Source organism: Peromyscus eremicus, chromosome 5 (assembly GCF_949786415.1).
Source record: "Peromyscus eremicus chromosome 5, PerEre_H2_v1, whole genome shotgun sequence".
NCBI lineage: Eukaryota > Metazoa > Chordata > Mammalia > Rodentia > Cricetidae > Peromyscus > Peromyscus eremicus.
Window position 1 is genome coordinate 90,541,878 of NC_081420.1, and position 12,149 is coordinate 90,554,026.

The window sequence follows — 12,149 nt, forward strand, 5'->3', positions numbered from 1 at the left end:
CCATGGGGAGGTGTCACCATCGACTTGTAGAACTGAGGAGGCTGAGGTACAGGGAAGAGCTCATCAGAACAAGATGTGAACGTTTCGGCATGGTGATGGGCAAGCCAGAGTGCTCTGCTGGAAATACCTGACAGAAATACTTGAGGTCTGAAGTTTTGAAAGTCCATCAAGGTAGGAAAGACATGGCAGAGCTCACTGTGCCTGGGGGTGGGGTGTGAGGGTGAAAGATTCTCACATCATGGTAGACCAGGAAGGAGTGAATAGGGCCAGAACCAGTGGTGAGCAATCCACTTCAAAGGCCTGCCCCTCTGACCTACTTCCACGGGGGAGGCCTCATACCCTAAGGGTTCCACAGCCTCTCAAAATAGTGCCACCAGCTAGGGAATGAGTATTCAAACTATGTGCCTGTAGGGACATTTCATCTCCAAACCACAACCCTGCCATAGGGCCACAAGGCTGGAAGGCCCTCTCCCCATGGGAACCCACAGCACAAACCACCTCCTAGATTTTACATTTCTAGCCTTAGTTTACAGTTTCTCCCCTACCGCTGGTTGTATTTACTCATCCATGGAAGGTTCTAGCAAACATTCAACATGTGTCCAAAAGGGACGTGGCACAGTCCTCTAGTTGGAATCAGAGTGGCTGGCTGCACTTCTGATTATGTCACTAGAAAGCTGTGGGACCCTGGGCAGATAAAGATGCACCCAGAGCATCAATTCTCCACAACATGAGACGAAGTCAATGCACCCATACCGGCTACTTTTTAAATTGTGACCGTGAGCTCACTCAATTTGACATTAGTTATGTGCAGAACCCATAGACAGAGAGCACAGGAAATGACATAAACCCACCTGACCAGAGACAGTCCATCCTTCCATGAGCCAAAGCAGACCGCACGACTCTGTCCCCAGCTCGGACCCCACTCCATCTACTGCCTACAAAGCAAGCCCTTACTTACCTACCATTCGGCAACCTGAGCCTGCAAAGTGTCTCTTGGATCTGGCTGGGGTTTACTGCCCAAGTTTGTGGGGCCATGTACTAAGGAGCTGGTCACCATCTGTCACCTCAACCAAATAAATAAATAAATAAAATAAAATAAAATAAAAACCCAGAAGGAAGGAAATCCCCTTACCTGGGCTGGCAGGAACCTGCATTCCCAGAGCCACAGTGACCCCCTAGGAGCAAAGGACCAGAACATCAGCTCTCCAAGACACCTAGTCCCAATTCTGTTCCCTGTCGCTCACGACAACAGTAACGCCATCAGAAATACTTCTTGTGGTTCAGTACAGAGGAAAGTGACAGAGCTGCTTCCCTCTCCCTCAGGCTTTTCATCAGATGTGGGAGACCTGAGATGAGGTCTTGTGGGGTCACAGTTCCATGACTGGGAACACTGACTGCAGAGGTAAGGAACCAGGACCGGAAGGGCTACCCACCCCATGTAGAGGTATGCAGAGAGCCTGCCAGTATGGTGGTCTCTCTTGATTGGCCACTTTGACAGTATTTAGAATCACCACGGAAACAAATCTCTGGGCATGTCTGTGAGTGAGTTTTAAAGTTCATTGGAGGGAAGATCTAACTTAAATGTGGATGGATTCCATGAACTGGGGTTCCGGGCTAAATAAAAAGGAGAAAGTGAGCTTAGGACAAGTATCCATCGCTCTCTATTTCCTGATGGAGGACAGAGAATTACCAGCTGCCTCATGCTCCAGCCACCATGACATCACCATCAGGAACTGCTGGTCATGGCAGGTACCAGACCGATACTCCCAGTTCCAGCTTTGCCCAAAACTGTTGGATAATATCCACCCTACAGCAGGATCCCAGGCCTACAGAAAACTGAAGCAGCTCACCCAAGGCTCACATGGCCAGGAAAGTAACCACAGAAAGAAAATATCTACTGAAGTGGATGACTAAGGAAAATGCCAGGCAAAGCGACAGTCCTGGGCCAGAAGGCAGAATTTGGGAAATTAAGATGAATGCAATCACACAGATTCATCCCTTCGAGTGTCTTCAAAGTCCTGACATGCCTAGTAGTAGCTTTCTGGAGGTGTGTTATAAAGGACTCTACAGCTGCATTTGAGCTCGATGGGAAAGAGCGGTGACTGATTATTGATGTCTGCCCTGGGCACAGCAGTGGAGAATGTGATGGTAACCACTGTATGCACTTATCATCTGTTGTCATGCATGTGTTGTGCACCCTTGTGACTTGGGGCACCTCTCTGAATATTTGTTACTTTCCCCCCTTGCATTCAATACTGAGACTTACTCAACGCAAGATAACTAGTAGGAATGTCCTTTGAAGGGAGTACTTTCCCTGATGCTGAATCATAACTGGCACTTGTTATTCAAAGACAAAACTCAGTTCTCCCAAAGGTGACTCCATTTGATGTGTGTGTGTGTGTGTGTGTGTGTGTGTGTGTGTGTGTGTGTGTGTGAGAGAGAGAGAGAGAGGGGGGGGGAGGTCCAACTTCAAAGAGAAAAATTAAGATAATCTACCCATTAAGTGTTATTATAAATGCCTTAAAATGAGAGTACGGGGCCATGACACGGGCAGTCCAAGGTGGCCCTGGCCTCCCTATCGGAAATTGAACTCTGGTGTGGAAAATTACTTTTCTACTCACAGCCCACTGGAGATGTTTGCACACTGGCCCCGATACCTAGAAGGGTGTTGAACAGCTAAGGAATGTGGGCATTTGATACAAACAGGCCACAGGAAGCCCCGATGCTCCAGCACACGAAGCTGAGGGTGGTCCTCCCTCCGGTGATCTCTTTGCTAATTAGAAGCTCATGTCTCATTCTTTGATTTTTCCACTCCAAGAAGAATCTTGGCCATGTTGCCTATAGCTCTTGGCCAGGGATGAGGGCATGGGGTGGCGGTCGGTGGGTGAGAGGGACGAGGAGGGGGTGAGCAAACCCAGTAGGCTTGCACACTAGGAAGGATGGTATGTCTGTCTGTCTGAGGCTGGAGTGCACGCCCAGTTCTGCTCTCTAGGCTGTAGTTACCAGTCTCCCTGCTGGCCCAAGCAACCTCACCCACCACTGGGCTAGAGGGAGCCACAGTGCGTCACAGTCGCCTGCCCAGTCTGAGACTGGCACCAGCCTGGGCAGTCGAGTCTGTTTGGAATGCAGTATTCATTGGAAAAGTCTGGAACAATCGCCCTTTCTGGTTGAGCAGGAGGAAGGCATCGTGAGCCTGTGCTTCCTCCGTGCAAGTGGCTATTCAGTGGCCAGAGGCCTGTGTCCCACATCACTGCCACCAAGGCCAATGAGTCTCCCAGGGTCCTAGCCTGCTCTGGTGACTAGACCGAACAGGACATAAGGGACTCGCCAAATCCCCACCTTCCAAAAATGCAGTGGGGTGGGTAGGCTACAATTAAGAAAAACACAGAGAACAGCTTCTATTAACAGAGCAAGGTCCAAGTTCAGGGTCCTCGGACTCTAGAAGCCAAGCCAAGTGACCATGGTAATTTCTACTCCCCAGCCCACCCTGCATGCCAGTAATTTCTCACCCCCCAGCCAGGAGCAAATGGATCATTGTCTAAAAAGGACCTTTCCTGTCCCTCCTGATGACCAGGCCACCCAAAGAAACACACCCAGCACCCTCCTCCACGCCTCTGTGTAGTCCCGTCTCCTGCTCTGGGCTAGAGGATACATGGTAAGTCAAGAAGCCTGCCTCTGTCAACTCCAGTGGGTCGTAACACTTGTAAGAGCAATGTGTAGTGTGAAGTGGGAGAAGGGCTTGCTTGGCTCCTCTTCCTGAGGACCAACTGCCTACGGAACTGGGCAGAAGACCTGCCCTCCAAATGTGTTCTTCCACTAATCCCCAGAACCTGTGAAATGGCCTCTAAGGTGGCAAAGGGTCCCTGATGGTATGAAACAAAGAAGGAGGTCGCCTGGGTTGTCAGGGTGACCTCAGCCGCCGCTCCCCCCTCCCCCCCAGAGAGACAGGCAGAGAGGAAGCGTCAGAAGGTGTAGACACTGACATGGGTTAATGAAGCAGACAGAGACCACTCTGCTGACAGAGAAGGGCCACACTCCCCCTTTCCCTCCCCCACCACCTCCAGCAGCTGATAATCACCAACACAAGGACACCATTCCCCTTTATTCCACTCTTGAGACCCTATTCTGGACTTGTCACATCCAGGGCTGTACGAGGACAGGCTTGGGAGAATTTGTCCCACTAGCCTTAAGGCACCAATGTTCATTGCATACAGGACACCCTTGGGACCCCAGCTAGCCACTACTGAGAATCAGGTGATACATGGGGTTGCCACTGAGCACACAGCTAAGAAATTCCTCCCTCTCCCAGGGTTAAGGTTCCCTGGCCACAGGAAACAGGGCCATGGCTACCCCATTGAGTCTAGCCCACCAAAGAGAGAAGGAACATAAGCCATACTTCCAAGGTCAAAGATTAAGGAGGCCTGCCTGCCCGCCCGCCCGCCACGCCACCCATGCAGAGCAGGATCTGTGCCGAAGAAGGAAGAGGAAGAAGCTGCTGATGTCCTGGACTGGGAATCCTGGACAATGTCACAGCAGCCGGACTGGCCCACCCTGATGCTACACATGGCGAGGGAGCAACTCTTGTCCCTCACATGTCATACCCAAGTACCCACAACAGAAGGTCTGGGCCACCTCTGGGAGCAGAGGCCACCTTGTCCATAGATTCCTCAAGATCTCTAAAATTCCTGGGGGGGGGGGGAGGTTCTACCACAGACAGAGGACTTTGCCTGAGTCACAGAATAGCCATGGGTAACGCCACTTCTTCCATACACTGTGGAGCAAAAGGATCGTAAAGCAGCTTGCCCCATGTGTGCCTCAGAGGCACATACCTGCAGCCGCTACGAAACAGGCCCCGTGCAGCTTGCAGCTCTGGGTGTTTGCCTCCAGGACCAAAGGTCCTCATTGCTTTACTTTACAGCCAGGCCCAATCTGCCATATGTACGGCCAGGACTCTAGAAGGTTGACGGGTATTTTTCAGAGCTTAATTGTCCCATTTGTCACTGGCTAATTAGCCAGGAGTGACTAATCAGAAAACAGTGGTGCAGAGCAAACACTCCCGTGTTCTTGGCTTTCTGTTGCCCATGGTTACTCAGAACCCTCTGGATGTCACTGATGGAGCTGGGGGGAGGGGAACAAAATAAGGCTCAAGTCTTCTTTGTCCTCTTCTGGGCAAACGTGAGCCTTAGGGCTGTCCCCAGGGAGAGGTGTTGGACACCTGCTTCATGGCATTACGGTGTGTGGGCAACAAAAGCCAGGGTCCTCAAAGCCCCTGACTACAGCCTTCTAGGCACTGCTAACTCACAAGCTGAGCTGCGGAAGCATGAACAGCTCCTCTCCTGGCAACGGCAGCCACGTGACGCTGCTGCGGGCAGAGGCCAGGTAGACACGCACGGACCCAACAAGACCCTCAACGCTGTCCTGTCCGGTGCTGGTATGGCCACAGAACCAAAGCAAAGACAGATAAACAAGAGAGGGAAGCCACAGAGTCCCTGCTGCTCTCCCATACTGCAGGGAACAGGCCTACTCCGCCACCCACTCCACCCCTGAGCCAGGCCCCCAGCCACCCTCGGTTCTTCTCACTAACACTGTACACTGTAGCTGTCTGGAAGCTCCCACTTCACAGACTAGGACACTAAAGCTTGGCCACTGTTCACGCACACGTGGCTTCAAGTCACAGAACAAGCAGCTGGAGATGGCGGTGGCCTAACCGGGATGGAGAGACACGGCAAAGAGCTAACATGGGAATGTGCTGACATGTACATGTGACAACTCAGTCCTGAGGGGAAGGACAGACCCATTGCACACTCGTATGCACACCCTCACCCTTGTAACAGATAGGTGTCCTTGTATACCCATGAGTATAACTGTGCATTTGAGCACGTGGTAACAAACGTGTACAAACGTACATACACACAGAACACACGTGCAGGACATGGACGGACACACACGCACACACGCCGCACTCACAGAGAGAGCTTCTCAACATGAAAGGGAATCTCCATTGACTTCCAAAGGAGCTGGTAATACCCCACATCTTGCTAAGCAGCCAGGCCCTGCCCTGCCTCTGCCACCTCACCCCACCCTACTTCCCTTCTCCCTCTCCAGGTTTAGCAAAGGCCATCTCTGTGGATACTGGCCATTGTCCACACAAGTAGACAAGGTCTCAGCAGGGCTTCTTGGGACCAGTGGGATGTCACTTGGGGGTGCCTCTACAACACCCCTCACACACTCCAAACCTATCTCTGCAGGATCCTCTATACAGGACAGTCTCCTGGGGGGTCACATGGCTGACTGAGGCTGGCAAGGAAAAGTGGGAGACGTCGGCCTGAGAATTTCCTAACGGCTCTCCGCCCCACCGGCTCCTGGCCTGGTAATAAAAGTGAGATGAAGAAACAGCAGATGGGAAACACAAACACCCTCATTGGCAGGGCTGGCAATCTCCAGGGTAAAGGTCTGCCTGCAGAGAGCTTCGCCAGCTCAGCAGGGTTAATCATTGCCTTGTGAGAGCAAATGTCTCCCTCAAGGCCGAGGCGGGTCACCTGGTGCTCCACAGGCCCAGGGAATCAGGGACCGACTTATGGTCCAGGACTGTTCCCTTGTAGCCTCTCAAGGCCTTACACTTTAGGATCTGGCTGATGACTAAGGCTAGGTCATCAAAGAAGCCTTCTTCCCTGACCACCTTTTCTTTTAAATTGAGACAGGGTCTCACTGGGTAGCCCTGGCTGACCTTGAACTCACAGAGATCTGCCTGCCTCTGTCTCCCAAGTGCGGATGGGCATCCATTCGTGGTCCTGACCTTTCCATCCAAGTCAATGGTAAAACAGCTGCAGCTGAGCATATAGGCCCAAACAACAAGGCCTGGGTTCAAATCTCAGCAAAGACTGGTAAGCTTAGACACCAGTGTGATCCTTGAGGACTCGTTTAGGAAAAGGTTGTTAGTTATGCAAGCATTCCGAGTTCAATCTCAAACCCAAAGGAAAAGCCAGGTGTGGTAGTACGCACCTATAATCCTGCTCTGGGGAAGCAGAGACAGGCAAGATCCTGAGGGCTTACCGGCCAGCCAATCTAATCTACCTAGCAAGCTCCAGGACCAAAAAACCAAAACAAGGGTGACCTATAGCCTCCACGTGCATACACACAGGTGCACTCACATCCACACACACCCATGCTCCCACACACAAATCAACATGTGCACACATAAACACACACACAAGGCTGCAGGGGACCCAGAGAATAATTGGATCACTGTGGATGAAAATGAGTTTTCCAAGGGGCCATCTGATGACATCTTTGGTTGGGAAGGAGAAACGGGGCAGGTATCAAGAACGTGAAAGGTCAGTACCTTGTTGAACACCCTACAGTGCACAGGATGAAAGATGGGCATGGCCTTCAACATCAGCAACACAGCAGTATGACCTTTTAGTATGAAAGACCTCATAGTGCCCCACGAGGCACAGGTCAGGGTAAATCCCTTCATAAAACGATGTTGCTGTTGCCATGTGCACTCACTGTGTCCATGCTGAAGAGGAGGCTGGGACCAGAGCCATAACACTCATGTGTCAGTGTGGGTACAGCAGAGTTCCAGGTCTGTTTCATCCTCCCGGGGCACCTGGCCTTGATGCACAAGAGGGCCGGGGCCTAAAGCCTCAGGTAGCCACTACCTCCCCACGTTCTATGAGCCGTCTCTGCCTGCCAACCATGGCGGGAAGACGATGGCTCCTGGGTTGTTTTCTTGGGCATCAAACGGACAGACTCAAGGCTCTGGACCCTGTACATCACTTTCTTCCTCTTTCTCCTCCTACTCCACCTTCTGCCCCAAATGATGTGTTGCCAAGGCCCAGTTTTCCCTTAGAGTGATGTCTAGGCCTGCCCTCCAACAAACTACTGTCTCTGGCCGTGGGGCCCTCTACCTAGCATACCAGGGCTTACAGATGGCCCCCAAAGACCATTTGGCCAGGAGGCAGCAGGAGCTGGGGAGGTAGATGTCTTTTTCCTTCAAGAATCAGAATCTGCAGTTTCTTTCAACTCATAATAAGCTGTGTATACTGTCTGTCCAAGATCTGTGCCATCCAACCTCCCTGCCTCTCCAGATCTTTCCAGAGGCAGGCCTTGCCACAGTTCTTCCCTGGGCCCAGGAAGCCGTCCATCTACCTGGCCCAATCACACTGCACCCTCTCTGCCTCTTGAGGCCCAGCACCGGCCTTGGCACTCTCGCATCATGAAGGGACATGTACTAGTCTCGATCCAACTCCACATGACCCGGTACCAGGTCAGAGAAGCAGAACTCTGCCACGGTGGACTGCTTAGCTGCACATGGTCCAGTCTGACGTTCAGCAGCTATAGGGAGCTCAGAGCCCTGGAAAAGCGGCTTGCTGCGTCTGCACTGCACCGTCTACTTCTGTTTTGCTTTAACTGCATGGGCAGACTTGTCATGTGCCCCGCCCCACCTCGCCCACAGCTACTGGACTGGGCAGAGTAGATGGGCAGGTGGGCACATTAATGACAATAAACAGAATCTCTGCTTGACGACCTACTGACCCTCCTTGATCACTGGGTTACAGTCACGGTCTCCATCTCCTTTGGTCGGGAAACACGCTGGGGGCTGGATGCATAGGGGCTTTTATTCCCCCTCTGCATTGAGTTCTTAGTAAATATCAGCTGAAGAAAGGAAGTCAGGAACCAATGCACAGCTTGTGACTCAGACACTGTCTCTTCCTCGCCAAGCCTCAGAACACAGCCACATCCTCTCTTCCTCTTGCTAAGCAGACAGTCTACCCTGCAACCAGCTCTTCCCATCTGCACCACTGTGGGCCAAGTACCCTTTCCTGTGGTCCTCTCCTACCCCAGACACACTACCACCATACCCCCACCACCCCTGCCATGGAGGAAGAAATAGGGTAAGCCTGCCTTCCCTTGACTCAGAGAACCAGACTTCAGCTCCCTCTTCCTCTTTCTCTGGGCTTTGGCTCCCTGCCTTTTGCTCAGGTGATGGGTCCCCCTGCAGGAGTTTGCAAACTATACGATATGTAACTTATAAGGATGAACTTGGAGTCTGTTTTACACCAAATGTCTTTCATCCCTGGCGGCTGGCTGTGATGTTCCTGATGCCTTTACTCACAGTGAGCATCACCACGTCCCACCCACCCACCCACCGCCTCATCCCATTTCCTGCCAATGTAGGTCACGCTGGATTCTCCTGCGTTCACTAGATCTGCCTCCCGTGAGGGGGTGACTCTGTCTGAGACAAATTTAGAAGTTCTCTCACAGGCACGTAGGGACCCCGTGCACTCTCATTCAGCTGAGACCCAGACTGTAACCACACTTGGGAATCCGTGCAGAAAGCTCTGGGCACGTCGGGGTAACGGGGTGGTTCTATATCCAGTCATGCCCCTTGTGGGCTCAAAAACCACCTTCACAGAAAGACGGTGCCAAGGACAGGAGGGCTGAGCAGATCAGCCGAGTGTAAGACAGAGCCCCACCTTCCAACCCTCTACTCTGTCTGGCTGGAGCCTCCACCTTCACGTCAGGAAGGTGTGCCCTCGCTGCTTTACACGACAGAGTGATGGCCAGGGAGAGTGATGGGTGTGCCAAGTCAAACACAGTGGGGCCCACTGTTTCCAAGGATAAGACAGGCAAGGAACTGAGTGGGGAGGCCTCCGACTGGACAAAGGAAAAGAGGGGATTGTTGGCTGTGGCCTGATCCTGCCGAGGTCTAGGAGTGTACAAGAGCAAGTGCTTCTTGGGCGCCAGCAAAGGGTTGTCTAAGGCCCAGGGAGCCAAAGGGAGTTGGCAGGCATGGAGAATGAAAAGTGGGAGCCAAACTTGGATTTGCTGCCTGGAAAAAGAGGAGCTGAACTTTGTCTTGCGAAGAGTCTAAAGAGTACCACATGAAAGTTACCTACCTCAGGGGTCAGGATTGCAACCCGGCGCACACATTCATGCAAAGCACACACACATGTTCACAAATATTCGTATATAGACCCACCTGGCACACACACATTCACGAATGGTACACATACATTCACACACAGACATGTAGCACACACATATTTTACACAGAGCATGCATTCATATACGGCATACATGACATACACATTCACCACAACACAACCATACAGCATACACATTCATACATGTCCCTTCACACACATTCACACGTACCCTATCTACATATATACATCAACACATGAGTATGCAAGACCCCATCACACACATCCACTGATTAGCACACATTTCACACACATACACATACACACACACATCAATATGCAATACACCTGTATCGATGTATATGTACACAGAACACTACATCCCTCTAACCATATAATATTCACCTGTTGTGTGCCTGTACACACACCTTTAAACATACAAATACATGTGCACTTACATAAGCATGGACACACCCTCTGCGCATATGCACATTAGTGTGCATATATACAATGTCCTACATCTAAATATACATATATAATGCATACTTACATGCACACACAATACTGAACATATACATACATACAGTACACAGCTTCATACACCTGAGTTCACATTTGCATGTGGGCAAACACCGCAGGCATCTCCTGGAAGCCTATACTGCACCCAGAGCAGAAACCGGGGCTTCCAGGACCCAAGGCACAGCAAAAAGGAAGTGCTATAGGACACACACAGAGCCTAGAGGCCAGCTCCGGGCTTCCTGGAGATGCTATGCTCACAAACAAGCAGAGTTACACACATGAGGCACACTCCCTGAGCTCAACAGCACCACGTCATCTCTGGAAGCCCTCAGCCCTCATACGCCAGCACCACCTCACACAGTGCTGAGGATGTGACGCTAAGAGCCCCCTCTTTTTCATGTCTGTGACCTCCCAATCCTGGTGCCACTTACAGTCTAACTCGGTCCTCACACAGACTTGGGACCCTGTCTGTGAATGTGGACTGACTATGCGGGAATAGGACAGAGCGGATTCCAAAGAATGACAAGACAGTTGGCCAAGGGCGGCCTGACCCTGGCCAAGGCCGATCCTTTAATCTACCCAGGACCACTCTGGGGAACTGTATTGAGGGGGACATGGTTTCCTGACAAGGCTTGTTCCCACTGACGAGTTCTCGTGCTGGATGGGTGCAATTTAAAAGCTCCCTGAAGTAGCTGCATCCCACTGGGATGTGAAATGTTTTCCCTCAGTGTGGGCTACACCAGTGTAAGAGTCCCCTGTGCCTCCTCCCCAGGAAGAAAGCAGAAGCTCAAACTGAGTGACACTGAAGGAGCTTGAAGGGTCACAGCAAGGTGCTATGAGTCCAAATCAGCCCCCACCACTCTCTCACACTCACTATGCAGCTCTGCTCTTCTAGAACTCACTAGGTAGCCCAGGCTGGTCTCGAACTCACACAGATCCGTCTGCCTCTGCCTCCCAGGTGCTTGGATTAAAGGCGTGCGCCCCTATCACCCATCGAGTCAATTTCTCAAACAATGAGTCAAGCTTCCTTACTTCCTTGGGAGGAAAGACATGAGCAAATCGGGAACTTTCTTCCTCACCTCTCTTTGTCCACCTATCTTGAATTGACAGTGAATTATTTTATCCTCATCCCAACTCTCAGTGGAGAAACTGAGACTCTGAGGGAGGAAAGGACTTGTCTGAAGTCATAGAATCTGAGCTCAGGGTCACCCCACAACTCTGACCTCCTTCCGTCTTAGCATGTCCAGTCCCCCTGCCTTGTTACGATGAGGCAGGCCCCTTGCAGGCTTTGCAGGGTCTGGGAGACCAGGGGCAGAGTTCTCGGTAGTCCTAAGCATCAATGTCAAATGAGGACCGACGTGATGTCTACCAATAAGGCTTACGCATCACTGTTTCTGAATGTTCTTCTGGGGCCCCTCAAGAGTGATCTCTATCGGTCATCTGACATTGGACGTGACCAGGGTGGAAAGGGCATTGCTCTGCTGAGGGCAAGGACGGCCATAGAACCAGGCATGAGCACCTATGTCAGCTTAGAACTGGTCCTCGGGTTCTCAAAGCCAGGTGCAACCTGCATAGCTGAAGGAATGTCTCTAGCAGAACCAAAAAATGTTGTCCGGTGCCAGGACACCAGGGCTACAGTCTCCTACCTTATGAGTTCCACCGGAGGGAGGTTAGATCAATGCTCCTTCTTGGAACTGTGAG

At 51.6% G+C, this 12,149-nt stretch overlaps 1 protein-coding gene and 1 long non-coding RNA gene across 2 annotated transcripts in view; one reads left to right on the forward strand and one right to left on the reverse strand.

Annotated features, from left to right (window-relative positions):
- The window catches only part of Cmip (c-Maf inducing protein), a 200,549-nt gene that overhangs the window by 109,250 nt on the left and 79,150 nt on the right, over window positions 1-12,149 (reverse strand). The gene's annotated exons all lie outside the window — the stretch shown is intronic.
- Window positions 5,112-6,398, forward strand: LOC131911675 (uncharacterized). Its single transcript, XR_009379421.1, has 2 exons — window positions 5,112-5,431; window positions 6,249-6,398. It is a non-coding gene; the product is annotated as an uncharacterized LOC131911675 (long non-coding RNA).